The 19,569-nt window shown below is 37.1% G+C and overlaps 1 non-coding gene across 1 annotated transcript; it reads right to left on the minus strand.

Moving 5' to 3' along the window:
- Positions 1-17,647: 17,647 nt before the first annotated feature.
- On the minus strand, positions 17,648-17,753 carry LOC145633427 (small nucleolar RNA R71). Its single transcript, XR_014112752.1, has one exon. It is a non-coding gene; the product is annotated as a small nucleolar RNA R71 (small nucleolar RNA).
- Positions 17,754-19,569: the final 1,816 nt, after the last annotated feature.

Consider the following 19,569-nt stretch of genomic DNA (forward strand, 5'->3'; position numbering starts at 1 on the left):
TTAATTATCTTATTAAGAGTGATTGCAACTACCAATTCCCTTTAACATGCAATAAAGGTGATCAAGCAATAAATAAATATCAAGCAACATAAATAAATAATCAATATCATGAATAAAATAATCATCATTAAAATAATCACAATCACCATGATAACCATAAATTATAATTATAATCATGTTAAAGCATAATAAACATAGCAAGATCCTAGGCATGATACTAACAAGATTAATAACAAACCCTAGCATGTCACTAAGCAATAAAAATCAAATCTTTAGCCCTAACATGATACTAACATGAATTAATATTAGGAAGAACATAGGAAGCATCGTAACAATCATATTTAATATTAAAGTTACCCTAGACATGATACTAGGAATCATAACAACAATATAAACATGATTTCTACATCATAATATCAATTAAACCATTAAAGTACTTACTTGGATGCCTCGTACCTCTTTCTAATAACAAAATACACGCGTTAGTAACTTCAAGGAAAATAATAAACAAACAATTAAATTAAATAATTGAAATAGAGATTTGGGACCAAACCCTCAGAAATTAAAACCTTTCACGTCTAGGGCGAAGGCAACTTCGAATATGGCTAGGTGTTTCAAGATCTTGTGAATGCGGAATTTTGTATTTGAAAGCAAGAAAGAAAGAATGCTAAAGAATTAATGAAAGCTTGAGAATGAAAAGAATTGGTGAACGATCGGTGTAGATGATAATTGATGCTTGTTGATGAATGAAAACGGAGTTTTTGATACGATATTTATAGAGAAAATCATCTAAAAAAAAGATAATTTATCAAAACAGAGTCTGAAGATCACAAAACTAACTTGGCGCCAGCCCTGGCTCATTGGCGCCAGGACCAGTGGCTAGCGCCATGCGCCAATACTGGCGTCTGGCGCCAATCCTGATTCCAGGCGCCAAGGCCTGGGGTTGGACGCCAAACCGGCTTTCAACGCGTTTTCGAAAATCTGATAAATTTCCCGTACTGGAAGATAAAATAATATAATTTCAGTTGAAAATGCTATTTGATATAATTAAAACTCTGAAGAATCCTAATTGAATTAAGAAGGATAAGAACCTTCTAGAATGTTCTAGAAGAACAAAACCATTCCTACTTACATTAGAATGATAAATCATATTAGGCCCTCCCCTAGATCATTGGGCCGTACTTAAATCTCAAACCGGGCCCAGTTTAGTAAATTGGCCATAAATTCCTCAATATTCATCGGAATAGGGCTTATAATATATCGTTGGAAAGGTCTTTGCAAGCCCCATCCAACTACACCACTATTGGACCCATATTATGGACCAACCAAACTGGATTGGCTGTTTTCTTAAAAATAAAGTTTTCAAAAACAAGGAGAAGAGAAAAGAAAAGAAAAACTTTCCGCAACACTAGACCTTTCCACACTTTCGTTTCATTCGATTATAATTCGACGTGAAAGGCACTCATCACTGGGTTTGGTTTTGGGGAGACACAAATGGGTGTCTACAGAAGCCCCCACTTTGACTGAGTTTGGAGAAACGCAAGTTTCGAAAACGAAAGTCAAAGTATCGATAGGGACGAAGAATGATTCAGAACGTTCTGCGATCCTAAATCAATCTTGTAGCGCCGATACCTGCAAAACTAGCATTAGTTAAACAGATAAAAGAGTTAAGAAACGCGTATCTTGCACCGTCGAGCACACGTCTCTGAAAGTAACCAATTGCCGCTGTTGCTGTTTTGATGACCTCCTGCAAGCTAGAGAATGCCATCCCGCTTGAAAACCGCTACGCCTTGTAACTGCTTCCAAATTAGAAGATTGCTTTGACTGAAACGATCCTCCTCCGCATTGATAATATTCCACATCCTAGGGAACATTATCGAAGATTGCTTCTGTTGAAACAATCCTCAGTTGTTTGTGACACTCTCCATAATCCAGGGAACGCCACCTTGCTGTTTTGATGTTCACTCGTCACTGAACAAAGAGCTTCTTTTTGATATGATCTTTTGAATAATGTGTCCACGCGTCTCTAAACGAAGAGCTTGATAATAGGAAATCTTTGATGATATGTCCACGCGTCTCTGAACAAAAGAGCTTGAAAATAGGAAATGTCCACGCGTCTCTGAACAAAAGAGCTTGAAAGAAATGTCCACGCGTCTCTGAACAAAAGAGCTTTGAATGAAATGTCCACGCGTCTCTGAACAAAAGAGCTTTGATGATATGCCCACGCGTCTCTGGAGCAAAAGAGCTTTTGATGGAAATGTTCACGCGTCTCTGAACAATAGAGCTTTTGAATGATATGCCCACGCGTCTATAAGCAAAAGAGCTTCAATGAAATGTCCACGCGTCTCTGGACAATAGAGCTCGCCTGAACTTTATTCCGCTAAAACCAGTATGTCGGTGTTTCCGTAATGAGCCATATCTTAGGCGCTTTAAGCTAAGTGAGACGATCTTTCATCAGGTCGATCACTTATTGCAATTGTAATCAAACTGACTACTTAATCATGTCAAATTGCTTATAGGGGCTAACTGGCGCACCAAGGAACCCGAAATTGCTGTATGAAGTCGAAATCACCTTTCTGAGATGCTTCGAGCTCTGTTGTTGCTAAGATATCTCTGGCGCCAAGAATTGATTCTGTCGCCTAACGCTGTGCTAGGGTCTTCCCTGTTCTGCTGCACCTGCATTTATTTTTTACTATAGAACTTTGGCAAATTTTTTAATCATCTTAGGGTTGACATAAGGCTTAACGTTGCTTGACTCATTGACTTGACACGACTCAAGGCATAAACTTGACTCAATATGTTGAATGACTCGAGGTTGACTCGACTCGAAGTGTAATGACACATGTGTTAGACTCAAATCAAAGTGATATGGTCACGACATGACTCAATGTGTACATGACTCGTGTGTGCATTGTAATGTGATCGTGCGACTCGAAAAAATGCAAAAAAAAGCAAAAAAAATTTCCAACAATTTTGTGGAGGGTACCGACTTTCTCCCGAAAAAGAAAGACGTGAAAAAGAAAATCGAAAGTTTGAAGATGCACGTTGAATGAGCTTAGTCAAATGTTGTTTGATACTATCTCTCAAGGTTCAAGGATTAATCCATCCTAGGCTATCTCAACTATTCACTCCATGATGAAAGTATTTGGGTAACTTAGGCACGGAGGCTAAGCACTTCATACTTCGTGATACAATGACAATTGTGATTGATAAGCAATTTTGATATGATAAGGCATGCTTCAGCGTTGTGTTAAGATTTCATGACAAAGGGTTCCTAAGGGAAGTATATTTGGTCATGTATCTGTGATGTGTGTGATAGTGACACTAAAGCTAGGCCGCAAGAGCTAAGTGTGTGGAAAAATATATTGAAAAGAGTCAAATGGTGGTGACTCTTAGGCTAGGTAAGCTAATAATATAGGGATCAAGCCCCCAAGTCTAGCTCTAAATGAAAAGGGATGAGCATAGGGAATTCCTTGATATGATCATGGTGCAAGTGTGTGAATGTGAATATGAATGCATGTTTATTACGGCCGCACCTCGATGGGAGGTTGCCTACGTATCCGTAAGGAATCAGGCCGAACGTAGCTCTAGCCAAACCTTGCACAAGTGTGTATACCTTAAAAAGGTCTTTTTAAGGGTTGTAACGTGGTTAGGCTAAAGGTTTAAAGAAGAAGGGGATAAAGGCTCAAGACCCTAGATAAGCCCCAAAGGTGTGCAACCTTGCTTTTGAATATTTGTATTTTCATGCTTGAGGTTTTCTACTCTTTTTTTAGCTCTTTCGTTTGCTTTAGCATTTATTTTATTTTAATAAGTGTGGGCAATCTCGATCATGCGATCTATCACTCACTTGGCATTCATGTTTCTCAGGCACGGTACCGAGCACTCGATAAGAGACGAAATCTGAGACGTGTTCTTATCAAAGATATTTTCACATCATAGACATTGGAACACTTGCCCTTTTGTACACTTTTATTTATTTTTGCTTTTGCTTATTTTTTCTATTTTTTGAATTACTCAAGCTTTGTTCTTTGAAAATTGCATAAGTTGCACGCCATCCCATCCCAAGGTTAGATAGATGTAGGTTGAAAAAAGAAAGGTCTATCGTTAGACGAGGCTCAAAGTGGTTTATGAAGAAAGGATTGTATAATTGAAGGGCGAAAGGAGATACGATGTGGCTACAAGGGGTGCCTCAAATCCTTAGTATACCTTGTGCTTAATTCGACATGGTTTTTTTTTTTTTTTTTTTTTTTTTTTTTTTTTTTTTTTTATGCAATGCAATGTGATGATCATATGCAAGGAAATAAATGCTCATTTTATTAAAAAGGGAAAAAGGAAAAAAACCTATTAATCTAAAAGAAAAGAAAAGGTGCCTATGCTAGAATTATTGGGGAAAGGAAAAAATGAAGAAGAAATATAAAAAGAGGTCATGAAATCTTTTCGTTGAAGCTCGCCTAAGCTAACTATTTGTTTTACAACGAACTTTTACCCAAACACAATATACATGTCTCTTTGTAAGCATTCAAGTCAGACCACGGGCATTACCTCCACAACCTAATTGAGAACATGGTGTTTGTTGCTTTAAGTGGTGTCTTTCTAGAAAGTAATACATTTCCAAAACGACAAGTGGGAGGAAAACGAACTCGATGACAATCGAGCTTAGCAAAAAACTAGAACTGAGAATCTCGGAAGACCTTAAAAGGGCTTCGTGAGAATATTTGATCAAGAATACTCAAAAGGACTTTACAAGTGCCTTAAAAGAGGATTTTTTTTTTCACAAAACTTTTGAAAAGTTAGAGTATGATTAAGATAATCAAAGGGCTTTGGAAGCGCCTTGAAACTCAGTGTTTGATGCAATAACCCCGTATAGATATACAATTCGCCAAAGGCTTGGATTGAATCCTACAAATTTTCTATTAAGTTAGAAATAAACCTAAGACTTAGCAAAAAACTAGAACTGAGAATCTCGGAAGACCTTAAAAGGGCTTCGTGAGAATATTTGATCAAGAATACTCAAAAGGACTTTACAAGTGCCTTAAAAGAGGATTCATTTCTCACAAAACTTTTGAAAAGTTAGAGTATGATTAAGATAATCAAAGGGCTTTTGAAGCGCCTTGAAACTCAGTGTTTGAAGCAATAACCCTGTATAGATATACAATTCGCTAAAGGCTTGGATTGAATCCTACAAATTTTCTATTAAGTTAGAAATAAACCTAAAACTAAAAACTATGGAAATGTATATGCATACATAGCTAGATTGGTTGAAAAGGATACAATTAAATTCACAAAGTTGATTGTAATAAAAACCTATTCACCAATCGGAATGCTAATGTCTTTTCGTGATTATTCTAGCAAAATTGCAAACATGAAATATGGAAAAATAAATACCAAAACCGCCTTCCTAAAATAGGATTTTGGAAGTGACTATAAAATAGTCTAAGGGTTTTGAAAATCTAAATAAATGCTAGATTTGAAAGCATGCTCAAGGAATCTGTCATGGGATTAAAGGAAGAATTGCATATAGGAATTGGAACATGTTCTCTCATGAAGTTAATAAGAGGATTGGTTTATGAAGAAACATAGAAATTTTGAAGAATAAGAAGTTTAGTGGGAGAAAAAGTAAATTATATAAAGGTCCAACGAAAAGTTGACGAACTCTATTGTGAAATAAATATCAAATGCTAAATGATTAGATTTGAAAGTATTTTCGACAATAGACAAAACAAAAGACGATACTTAGTACGTATTAGGTATTATGTTTTATGGTATAGACTTACTTAAATGTTTAAATGAGTAGAGGAATTTACCGTGTTAAACATGAATTGAAGGACTTTGAAAGACTTTCGACCCGTATGTACAAAGCTAAGTAAATGTTTGAACTAGGTATAAGCTAGGCTAAATAAAAAGTTAAACAAGAATGACTGTAGTAAGAGACTTTCAATCGCATCACATAGCGAACAATTTAAGCAAGACTCAGGGAAACTGAATGAGCTAAAATGTCACATGGATGGAATAAGATTGAGAATTACTTTGCAACTTAATTCATCATGTACGCTATGATATGGAATCGTCGTACGACTTATTTGCTTAAAGCATGTGAAGTATGTATGAAGTAGCAATCAATCTGAATCTATGTAATAGATCGTTAGATTATGGCCAAGAACAACCAAGTACTTGGATAAGTAACAGGATGAGTTCTTGACTTGTGGAAACAAAAAAAACTTGAGAATTGATGTTGCAAGCACAAACCTTAACAAGGATTAGATCCTTAACATGGAAGCCGTTTATAAGCACGAGCTAAAAATGAGTCGTGGCTTGAGAATGGTAACAAGGATGTGCATCCATGTGTAATGTGCGGGAATTTAAAGTAAATTTCCATGATCACAAGTGATAAGGGTATCCCAAATCATTGTGAGACCCAAGCAAAGCATCATCAGGAAGTCTACTAAAATATATATTGAGAATATTGTTGCCTTAAAGCCGAAAATAAAGAAGATATTCTATGGAAAGTTCGTTGTTGAATGTTAATGATTGTAGGTTGTCAAGTTAAAGATCTCAATCATAAAAATGAGTGGGATCCATCACTTGGACAATCAATCCTAAATCACATATAATCCATGACACTAAGATATGAAGATGCTAAGATTGGCAAAGTAGTTATAACTAAACCTATGCAAGAAGTGAATGACAACATTCACAATTTCATGAAAGAAATCAAGCATATTAGATATGGGTGTGATTTCTATAGATGTTTTATAAAGAGTGACACTCTTAAAACATTCGGAAAAACCATTTATCATAAGATGAACCATTTTGGTTTTGAAATAATTTAAAATTTCATGCAATTTAAATCACTCCGTTGACTATTTAATTGTGGTTTAGAATAAATAATGAGTCCATTCCAAAGTTATCAGAATCGGGATTCACCTTTGAATCGGTGAGTGGGGTAGAATCGAATTGGTAAAATCAAATCGTAGAATCGTACGATTCTTTTAAAATGTAAAATTGGGCTTTAAAATGTAACAAATGACTACTAACTTAATTTTATAGCAATGATTATGATAATAATATATATTTTTAATAACATAATATTGACATACAAACATAAAATAGTTTTTCAAGTAATTTTGCACGTGCATAACTCAAACAATACACTATAAATATAAAGCCGGATTATGGCACACATTCTTAACCATAAGAGTACACTACAGTTGTTGTTAAATTATGAAAAAATAACGTTGTTGACTCGTAAAGTTGTTTTTCCTAGACCCATGCATAATAAAAAAAATCTAATTATGATAGAAAACTAAGTGTCAAGGTAGTTCATTTAAAGAGATAGCTAAAGAATGACAACTACAACAAACTCATGTTATAAAAGTGTTTTATATATACCCAAAGTTGAGTGCATGAGATTCATGATTACAGTATTATGCCCACAAAATTTAAATGGTTGGATAGAATTTTAAAAGTTATTTAAATTTATGTTTCATAAGCTTTATTATGATTTAGATTGAATAATATGTAAGTCATTCACTAAAGTTAGGTTCAACTATGACACCCTTACAGTCTTTAGTCTATAACTTAAAATATATAAATGATATAGGTACGAAAACAATTTTATTGAAAGGTAGACATTCAGAGCATTCCAATGTCATTTTATAATCCTAATTCCGATATCGGAATAAAATGTTATGGGTTTCCAAAAATTAGGTTTTTTGCAGGAGTAGAATCGGTATAGAATCGTAGAATCGGTACCGATTCAACCGATTCTAACCAATTCTACCGATTCTATGAGCGATTCCATAGCATAACGATTCTACCAGCAAATTACATCGTTTAGGTGGATTAAGATCGTAGAATCGTATGATTCTACGATCCGAATCGCGATTTTAATAACAATGGTCCATTCGATTTTTGAAATATTCAAAATACGGTATCAAGACCAGTCTTGATAAGGAAACACCTATTAACTGAACGTTTAATATTATAATAAAAAATAGTCCCTAATCGAGGTCATTTAAACGATGTACGAATAATGAAAAGTTGAGATTAGTGTGTAGTTTGATTTATAGCCTCGTTTCTTGTGCTACAAGGACATGATTGTCATGAATCATTTGCACAGGTATTGGTTTAGAACCATACATGATCGACCTATGAGAATACTTTAAGAGATTAAAAATCATCATAAGTATACTTCTCATTATTGCTATTGGAACCTTTTTCATTGACCATGAGTATTGTGAGTTTTCTTGTTTGAGTACTAGTCCGCTTTGATGATTATCAAACGTCTGCCGTAACAGGGGATTATAACGGCATCACTCGAGCGGCTAGGTCCTCTTAGTAAGAGAGGCTACATTACAAGACAGAAAATGTCCCCGTACTAAAATAGGGAAAATTTCTTTAATGTTTACAAGGCCTCTCATAGAGCGAGACAGTAAAAATGCATGGTCGTGCTCAAATGGATTTTAGAAACCATCTGTTTATAGACAATAGGACTCGAAATCGAGAAACACTTTTGAACGCAATAAGGATGACAAAATAATCTTACCTTATAGTTCATGAAGAGGCATTAAGCGACAAAAGAAAAAGGCTATACACTAAAAGCACACTTGTCTAGAAGGACATGTGGGAGATTGAAAGGAATAGTGTCTTTCGAACAAGTGTATTATTCTGATAGTGGGTTCAAAATTATTAGAAAGATTATATATTTAGTAAGGTCAAGTGATCAGAATGCCTGGGTGGAGGCCGCTTCCAATCGGTAATGTTAATGCATAATTAATATTACAGCTTAATCTTGACTGAACCCTTCGGGTCACACCCAAGAAGTACACGAGCCGTAGCGACAAATTAATTTGGAAGGAATTAATGAGTCGACCGAGTAATATTTATTTAGACGTCGGAAATTTGAGCTTAGAGCGTCGAAACCGACCGTCGGAAGTCGATTCGGAATAATAAAAGACGAGACGTACAAACGACAATAAATCAACAATGACCAAAATACCCCTAGCATCGGAACACCAAGTGCTAGGGGTTTAGCCAAGCTAGTAGCCCCCACCAAGTGCGAAGCTTGCTAGCAAGCTGCGGCCAGACGCCAGCACTTAGTGCGTGGCGTGCTGGAGCGCTGCGGCCAGACGCCAGCACTTAGTGCGTGGCGTGCTGGCGCGCTGCGGCTAGCAGCCTGCACTATGTGCGAGTTGTGCTAGAAGCAGCCCTCGGCAGCAGCTGTAACACCCTAGAAATTCCTTTCCTTTAAATACACACTTTACTCTTTTTAAAATACTTTTTAGGAATATCTAAGACATTACCGCCACCGTGAAAACGGCTAAGGCAACTATCAAAGATACACAGCGGAAGACTTGAAAACCCAAAACTATTTAAATAACACAATTTAAAAACCAAACCAATGAAAGTAAAGTTGAAAATCAACAAAACCAAAGTCAAATAAAATCCACTACAACTTGGAACTATTTAAGGTCCTTATTCAAAACCGAAACAACCAAACTTTTGTGTTAGTCGATAAGGTAATATAATAAAATATTCAATGCATAAAACACATCATATCCTAATGGAAGCTAGCATGATTCTCTCTTCACTCATGCCCCGTCAAGAACATGCTTCAATACCTAAAAAGTGTATCTCTACTTGCCCCCACTACTCTCCATTAAAATGGATTATCGTAGGGCCAAGATAAAGACATGGCCAGACATAAACAACACACACACACAATCAGCAAAGCTGAGTACATAAGCGTAATTAAACACACTAACATGCATTCTCCTATCATCACACACACTTACCTCATTGCACCTGTTTACAAGAACACACAACAATCAACAAGACACTTTAACTAGACACTAAATAATTCATTTAGCGTTGATTACGCATCGAACGGGTTTCCAACTATACCTCTCCCAATAAATTGGGGTTAACTGACACGGGAGCTAACCGTGCCAGCAACAAACTTGTGCCACACATAGGTGGCGGAATTCCAGCGCATAATAATAAAAAGGAATATATAGCGTCTGGTACTCCGTTAGAAGTTATGATCAAATATAAAGTCACATAACTCCCCCCATATGTTCATACTCAAGGTATATATGTTCCAAGAGTTTTGGTGCATAATCTCTTTCACTTTACGTTATTTACATATTACTAGACTTGGTGATGACTCTCAAGGCATAATAAGTCAATCAATAATAATTATTCAATCAAACAAATATACCAATTTAATTCTTGAATAATTAGTGACCACATAATATTTAATGTTGAACCCTTTTTAATTCTACCTCAGTGTCGAAGACACCTTAAACGCATAAAGCGCCAACAATCCTATACCTCGGTGTTAAAACACTTTAAGTGCACAAAGGCACCAACATACAATTTATTCCTTGTGTACATAGACACTTATATAGCTCCTTTCTCATGCTTAAAGCATCAATAAAAATTATATGAACCATAATAAAATTTCTTTTCAATATTCCAAACATAATTAAACAATTAGTTTAATTAAACATGCTCTCTATCATGCCATAAATAAATATGTAGTCCATATAATCATGCCAAAATATAATTTTCCAATCCATAAACCATCACAAATAATTCACGCTTCACAATTCAATCACCAACACCAATAATTCACGATTCAATACATAAACCTTAGCATGATACTACTTGTAATTGATTGAAATTAAACCTAGCATGATTCTACATCATCAAAATATGCTAAGTACGCGAACGTACCTTGAATACGATCTTAAAATCGTCACAACTAGTAAAAATTGCTCACTTCGAAGTCTCCTACACATTAAAATTATAACAGAGCATTAAAACCCACTCTAAACAAATTTCCAGCAATATATACTATTCTAAAACCCCTCTTAAAATAATTAGAATAAGCTGAAATTATATTTAAAACACCATAATTAAGTCCCACTTAATGAGTAATTTAAATTTCCTTCAAAAACATAATATTAAGTGCTCTACATAAAAATTCCAGCACTTTTTTTCTAATTAAAACCTGCTGTAATTTAGTCTTAAAACACTTAAATTGAAGATCTAAACATTAATACCTCATATACTTTCAAAATTTTCATAAATCAAGGACCTAGGGTTTCAAAAATTAGGGCTTTTTAATTAAAAACCAAATCTGAAAATTAATTCATACAATTACAATTATCAACAATCAAAATTAAACCCCCAAACTCATAATTTATATTTAGATGCAAGAGTAGATTAAATTAAAACAAGAAAGCTTAGTTTTTTTTTATACATAATTCGAAAAGGGGGAAAAAGAGGGGGAAGAACGGCAGCCACCACCGGCTGTCGGCTGCTGGCGGCGGCGGCTGCCTGCTGCCGGCGGCTTGCGCTGCTGGCAGCGGTGGTGAGGGAGAGGGCAGCCGAAAAAAATAAGGGGAAGGGGAAAAAGAAAAAGAAAGAAGAAAAATAAGGAGGAGAGAGAGAGAGAAGTTTACCTTGGGTTTTCTCCACTCTTGGCAAAGTTTGATTTGCCTCATAGTAGGATATTTATACCCCTTCTCTACTAACCCTCTTCTAGGTTTTCCTAATTCCTTCCCGAATAAAACTTGTTTAAAATTAAACTTTCCTAAAATAAAACCCCAACTTTTATATAAAATAATTAAATAAACTTTCCTTTAATAATAATATTAATTAAAATACTTTAATTAAAATAATTACAACTATTTAAATACTTTATAAAATACATACATTAAATAAAATACATATAAAAATACGGGGTATTACAGCAGCAGCCCACACGCATGTGCGTAGGCATGCTGGCCTAGAAGGCTAGCAGCAGCATCCCACCTTGGTGCGTGGCTTGGATGGGCCGAGTAGCTAGCAGCACCAGCATGTGGGAAGCCCACATGAGTGGCTTGGAGGGAGATACCAAGTGGCATAAGCTGAGGGAGAGAGAGGGGAGCAAGTTTGGTCCCTCCCTCTCCAAGTGATCCTCACCTACTCCCTCATATGTAGTTGACGCTTGTTGATTTATTATTAGCTTGGTTAAATAATTTTATTTTTCTTTATAAATAAAATGTGAAAATCCCACTATCCCACATTGGTGGGAGAGACAATAATACTCTCATCATTTCCTATAAATACCCAAGGGCATTGGAAATCATGCTTGAGTAAGAGTTGTAAAGGGCATCACTAGTATGTGAAAACCCTTGAACTCAAGATTTGGAAAAGGTATCACATTTTGTGAAAGCCTTTGAACTCAATTATTCGGGTTTTACAGGTCGGGTCTTGCTAACCCCAAGACATTGGACTTTGTCAGTATTCGTTGGTGCGGGTGGATCAACGTTGGTGGCTTCGTTTTTTCGAAGTTAGCTTTCAAGTAAGAGCCCATTCGGTCGGGCGAAGCACACTCTAAAAGGTAATTGTTTTATCTTAATCTTGTGATTAATGTAATAATTTTTATGGTTTTATTTAGTGCGAGTGCGGTCTTGTTTTAGGGTTTGTTTCCACGGTGAGTTAGACTCACCAAACCACAACATCCGCCTCTTGTGATATGCCTCGGTCTGTCTTTTGGGAAATAATGGAAAAATGATGTATATTAGATGACGATCCTATTGGAATTCTGGAGCGAAGTTCTAATTGGATGGATGGCATCCGGGCATATCTCACAGATGACACGCTCGCTGATTCACCCCAGAACGCAGCCGTGCTGAAAAAAGCGTGCAGAAAACTTTAAGATAAGAGTAGGAGAGCTCTTAAAGGCGGGTTTTCTGAAGCCTTTACTAAAGTGTGTTACCCCGAAAAAAGGGAGAGAAGTTCTCGAAGAGTTGCATGCGGGAGATTGCGCCTCTCACTCAGGCGGCAGATCCCTAGCTGTTAGAGTTAGGCGACGTTATTTTTTGCCTGCTATGGAGTCAGATGCCTTGGAATTTGTTAAGATTTGACAAGCTTATCCATCGCCCCGCTACTGATCAAACAACGATCACAGCCTAGTCCCATTTGCTAAATGGGGCATGGACATTTTACGTCCATATACGCCTGCACGAAGCGGAAAATGCTATATTATTGTGGTTGTGGACTATTTCACCATGTAGGTGGAAGCAGTGGCGGTCAAAGGCATCAAGACAAAAGATGTCATCTCCTTCATATGGAAGAACTTTATCACCCGATTTGGGGTACCTATGTCTATTGTATTTGATAATGGACCTCAAATTGAGACACTTGAGGTCAAAATATTGTTGGGATATCAACGGATCTCACACTGTTTTGCATCAGTCGGCCGACCCCAAGCAAACGGCCAAGTTGAAGCCTTCAACAAACTCAGCTCAGACGGTATTAAAAAGAAAATTGAAAGAGCCGGTTACTTATGGGACGACGAGCTAATTCATGTCCTACGGGCCATCCGGACAACTGAAAAAGGGGCAACCAGTGAAACCTCATTCCTCATGGTTTACGGTGCTGAAGCCGTCTTTCCCATCGAGCATTATAAGCTCACTCTACGAGTAATGCTATATGATGAAGAGACAAACTGGGAGGCCATGCGGCAGGTATTGGACTCACTCCCGGAGCGCAGTGGCAATGCTTCCTTGCGTCATGAGATTTACCGTTTGAGAATGATTTGTGCCTATAACAAGAGGGTGCACAAACGACCCTTGAAAGTTTGGGACTTTGTGTTACGAAAAATGGAGGCAACCGGTAGGGCCAATGAGTAAGGAAAGCTAACTTATAATTGGTAAGGTCCCTACCAGATTTATGAAGAAGTAAGAAACGGCATCTAGCGCCTGGAAACTCCAGACGGAAGGCGGCTGCTTAGAACTTAGAATGTAGTTAACTTGAAAAAGTACTACCTCTGTGGAATGTAAATTTTTGTAAATAAAAAGCCCATCAATGAAAAAGTTGATTTTTGTTTTCAATATTGATTTAATTGCTTTGTATATATACATGCGCAATCCAAAATACCGTCTATTGGAAACACAGACGGATAACAAATAGAATAAGCTAGGTTAAAACTTAGCGCTAAAATGATACTTAGGATTGGACCTTTATCTGGGCAATCCAAAGGCAGACCTTTAAATATGAAGTCAAATTAAATCAAAAGGCTTATTAGATAAAATTAAAATTAAAACTGAGGCTGATGGCCAGATGCAATATTGTTTTTATTAATTCGTCGCAGAGGGCATTCTATCGTTTGCTCTACCAGCATATGCAGACGACAAAGATTGAACGACCAAATTGGTCAACTCATAGTTGTCTGACCAAAGTATTCTAAAAGAATGATTAAGTTTAAAATCGGATGTCAAGTGACATCATCCGGTGAATTACAGAAGTTCTCTGTTAGACTATTTAACGAAATTGTACCAAGTACCCCAATGGGGCAGGCGATTAAGGTGCAATGGATTACAGGTACCCCCAGACAACCATTAAGTTATCTGGGATCCATCAGATAGGCGGACTATATGTCCCTTGTTTCATTGACTGCCAGGCGGCAATTACCCGCCTAGCTCACAAAGAATTATATGAGAATGCTTGGATTGGGTGAAACGACTAAGGTTGACGGCTGTGTACCTGGTTTGGGGCAATCACTACTATGATTGATTGACTTATGAACGTTCCATACTCTTTAAAGTATTAAACATTCCAAAATCAATCAATCATAAAAGTACTGAAACCAATCACAGAGCCGCCAGGGGCAATAGTAGCCGGTATACTGTCTAAATTGCCGCATGGTTTAAAAAGATAGGCAAAAGTTTTGAAATAAAAATTGCAGAATATAAATTGAAACAAAATAAAATTTCATCAAGCCGACTTAGTCGGCATATTTTCATTCAAAACCGGCAAAAAGCCGGATAAATATTGTTAACTTGATAAACATCCGGGAGAAGAGAAATTAAAATGTTACCCGACTCCACAGTCGGTAAAAACACAGGTACTCGGCACGCAATCCGGAAAGTTCTAGAGATTCTAAAAACTTGGCATACTGCTGCTGAAAACAACAAGGCTAGGGTTGGGCCGCTTGGTTTTCTGAATGCTGGATTCCCTGGTTTGTAGCCGCCTAGCTCTCCTTGGGGTTATCCTCATATGATTGGTCATCTATGGCTTCCCATTCCCTAGAAAGGTCCTTGGCATGCTCCTCGAATTCTCTGTTCGCCCAGGTGGCGAAGGACTCAGGCTCCGGCTCACCCTTCTACCTTAAATAAACTACGTTTTCAGCATATTGGAAAGCGAGATCCCACATGCCGTAATCTTTGTTGGGGTGAAGGGCAGCTCAGGCGAACATTATTCGGGTATCGACGTCCTCTTCATTTTTAGAGATCAGGAGCTCCTGCTCTGCCTCAATGGTCTCCCTGAGATACTTCTGGACCTACTCCGCGTCCTTTTTCAATCTCTCAACCTCCACCTTAAGGTTAGTATTCTCTTGGGAAACACCCTACAAGGTATGGAGATCTTCCTCCGCCTTCTTGAGTTTGGACCCAACCGTGGTGGCCTTCTCCTTTGCCTCATCAAGGGCCTGCTTGAGACCTCTAACCTCCTCATCCTGTTGCATCAAGATATCTATAGTTTCAAGATCACTAATTGTACACCTATATTCAGCAACATCTTGGGAATCCTTAGCTTATTTAATGGCTCTTTTTACCTCCTCCCTCTTTCGGGCATACGGCTGCTTGAGTCCCTTGACGAGTGTCATTTATGGCACTCATTTGGTTCTTTTTAGGATTATTTCATGCTATTCTATAACTCTTTTACTTAGCTTTTCCTTAATTTTACTCTTTATTTCTTTTAGTTTGCATTTTCTTAGTTGGAGTTCTTTCTTTATGCATTTCTTGGGTTATGTTTTTATTTTCTCTTTATTTACCTGTTTTCCTTTATTTTTCAGGTTAAGGTCGTTGTTATCCAAGTTTCCCGAGGCCTCTTCACAAGTTTGGGTTCATGTTCCGTACCCAGATTTGCGCGGCCGCGCTCTTCCTTATAGTTGGCCGCGCCTATATGGGTTTATTTGGGGACGATCTAACTAACTCCTCTTAGTTAGTTTTACTATACATATATTTTCTTTCTAATTTTAGAGAGAGATTGAATTAAAAAATTAGAATAGAATTAGAATTAGAATTTTAGAGAGAGAAACTCTAGATTGTAGAGATAGAAGTTCTTGATTGATGATTGATGATTAAAGATTGTTAATTTTCGCATTTTTCAATTGAATTGAAGCAAGTTTGTAAGGATTTCTTTTACTTTAATGCAATTTTTAGCTTACCATTTTAATTACTTTGTTGATTGTTCAAGTTTGAATTGAATTTGTGATTAAATAAGTTCTATTGATCAGATGATGAAATTGTTGATTAGCTTAGTTTTGATCTTAATTTCAATGGATTGTGAGTAGTTCTCTTGCTAGGGGAATGGTGAATCATGTATGAGTGATGGATTGATGCTAATTGGGGGAAATTGATGGAGTTGATGTTGTGATTAAATTGGTTGATTGATTAAGTGCATGTGTGTGAGTAATTGAAGAGTAGCTAACTTTGATTATTACACTAGAATGCATTGTAAGCTTGCATTGTTACGGAAAATTGATTTGTGGCTTGCTTTTGTCGATTGAGTAGGTTTGCAAGGTTCCTAGTAAGAGTCTCTCGTGGTTGGCGCTAGCTTGACCTCTAGGAATTAGCCTACCTTACTATCTTGATTGCTTAGTTTGTTTTCCCTTGGAACATTTGAGTTAGTCATCTTTAATCCCAATTAGCTATATCCATTCCAAGTACGTGCGGATCCTAACCCTAGTGCTTGATAAATTTGATTTCATTTTGATTGTTTAATTGTTTTGAAAATACACACCTCACTTTATTGCTTCGAAATACCTTAGCTTTGACTTTAGCATTCACCTCCCATTCCTAGTGGTTCGACCCTTGACTTACTCTATGATTTGTATAGAGGTGTGTTGAAAGATTACAAATTTTGTTTTGACCAAGGGTAGATTAGTTTTCAACGACCTAGTCTTGCCCTAGATAAAAAATGGCGCCGTTGCCGGTGAATAGCATAGATGATTTCTTTTGTTGAGTCTATTTCACCTTAATCTCAAAAATACAAAAAGATTTTTCTCTTTAGGCTACATTTGTAGCCGTGCCATTGATATTTGCTTTGAGTTTTTGTATACGTAGGATAATAAGATGGACTTTAGTGCTATTTGACCCGAAAATCAAGAGAACAATAACAAGGATAAGGGTTGTTAATCGTTCTTTGAGTCCAAGCTCTCCAAGAGAAGAAATTCACCAAGAAAGAGAAGAGGAGGATCAAGTAAGCATGGGAGATAATCCAAGAGTTTCTCTGAAGGAGTTGGGAACTCCCGGTGCATATAGGTTTGAAAGTGGGATTGTATTGCCAACAACACCGGCAAATGACTTTGCAATAAGACCGGCCATGAGCACTTTGATTGAAAGAAGACAATTTAGTGGGACTAAGATTGATAATCCGCTAAACCATCTGAAAGAGTTCGAGAAGTATTGTAACACTATTAAAGTAAATGGTGTTTCTCAAGAGTTTATCCGGCTCTAGTTGTTCCCCTTCTCCCTAATAGGTCAAGCCTTGGAATGGTTAGACAAGGAGGTCTGGCCAAATTCTCTTAGAACATGGGGTGAAGTTACCAAGGAACTCTTGTCTAGGTTCTACCCCCAAAAGAAAACGGCGGAGGCAAGGACTTTGATCCAAAGTTTCAAGCAAAAACCTAGTGAGAGCTTCTATGAAGCTTGGGAAAGGTATAAGAAGTATCAAAGAGAATGTCTCTATCATGGCATCCCAACCTATCAAATCATTCAAATTTTCTATGGAGGGTTGAGTCCTCAAGGAAAATCGTGGTTTGATGCGAAAGCCGGAGGCCCAATCATGAACAAAACCGAAGAAGAGGTTGTGGACATTATAGAAGATATGGTGCGCCATTACATGGACTGGCAAGAAGGAGAAAGAGAGTCTTCAAGCAACAATGAATCAATGGTTTATTCGGTTGATCACCTTAATGCCATCTACAATTTATCCTCTCAAATCGCGAGTTTGGGAAAGGATTTTGCAACAATCAAGGACAAGCTTGAGAGTGCAACTTCCAATGCACAAGGTCATCCCTCCCACATTAAAGGGAGAGGTACAACTTCTAACTCTACTCCTCCTTCTCCTTCTAGCAATATGCCAAATGGATGCTTTTTTTGTGATAATTGTGGGTCTTATGACCATGATGCTTCTACTTGTTCAAATGGGTTTGAAAATCTTGATGATGGTGAGAGTAGTGAATGGGAACATGTGAATTTTGTCTCAAAAAATAACAATGGTCAAAGTTTTGATGGACCAAGAAACTTTGGAAATAGAAATTCTCACAAACAAGGTGGATTTGATAACTATAACAATGGTAATTATAGGAACCAAGGAAACCAAGGTTTTCGAGGTAACTATAATAACCAAGGTTATGGTAATCAAAACTAAGGCCAAGGGTATGGAAATCAAAGCCAATCTTAAGGCTTAGGTGGCCAAAACCAAAATTTTTGCCACAATCAAAATTGAGGCAATTGGAACAATCAAAATAGGGGAAATTTTCAAAACAACCAAAGGGGACCCCCACCCGGATTTGGTCCAAAATCTCAAGGTGTTGGTGAAAATTCCTATTCTCAATCGTCCAAGTCCAATCTGGAGGAGATAATTGAAAATCAAACAAAAATCTTGAATACCTATATGGCGGTGAGCGATAAGTTAAATGAGATCATGACACATAACAAAATGCTTGAGACACAAATCACACAACTAGCAAACACTTTGAAAGATTGTGCTAGTCCTTCTTCATTGCCTTCTCAAGGAGTTGATCCTAAGAAACCCGTTTATTCCATCACCACAAGGAGTGGAAGAGTTCTTGAAGAGAGAGTTTCTAGGGATTGTGAGGAGGACAAGAAGAAGAGTGTTTCAAGTGAGCAAAAAGAGGAAGATGTGTCAAAAGATATGAGCAAAGAAGAGAGCCATGAGAAAAAGAAGAATAATAAGAGAAAGCAAGAGAAAGTTAATTTTATTATTCTTGAAATAGAAGAAGATTACCATATTTCTATTATCTTAGGGAGACCGTTCTTAGCTACTTCAGGAGCTTTGATTGATGTTAAGGGAGGCCGTATTACCTTGAGAGTTGGTAACAAGAAAGAGAGATTTGAGCTAAAACCTATGCATGAGTCCTTATCCGTTGTGAAGAGAATAAAGAGTAATAATTCTCTTCGTTCTTTTGATAATGTGTGTGTGATTGATTCTTCATCTAACAATATTCATGATATTTTTGATGATGTGCTTGTGAGTTTTGATTGCATGAAAGTTAGTGAAGATAAGAAGGAGCTTTCAAAGACTATGAAAGAAGAGGAGATTGACATTCCTCATTGGTTTGAGTTCTACCCTCGAGAGGAAGAGGAGGATTACATGGATATAGATGGTGTGAAACCGTCTACAAAAAGAAACAAAATCAAGAAGAAAGCAAAAGCTTCGAGGAAGAAGATAATGAGATTGAAGTTGAGAAATGAAAAGATTGTTTTTGATGTGCAAGCAAGTGAAGTTTTGTCAAGCAACAACAAGAGGTTGCTTAAAAATGAAGGA

The sequence above is a fragment of the Chenopodium album genome, chromosome 5 (assembly GCF_948465745.1).
Source record: "Chenopodium album chromosome 5, dcCheAlbu1.1, whole genome shotgun sequence".
Taxonomy (NCBI): domain Eukaryota; kingdom Viridiplantae; phylum Streptophyta; class Magnoliopsida; order Caryophyllales; family Amaranthaceae; genus Chenopodium; species Chenopodium album.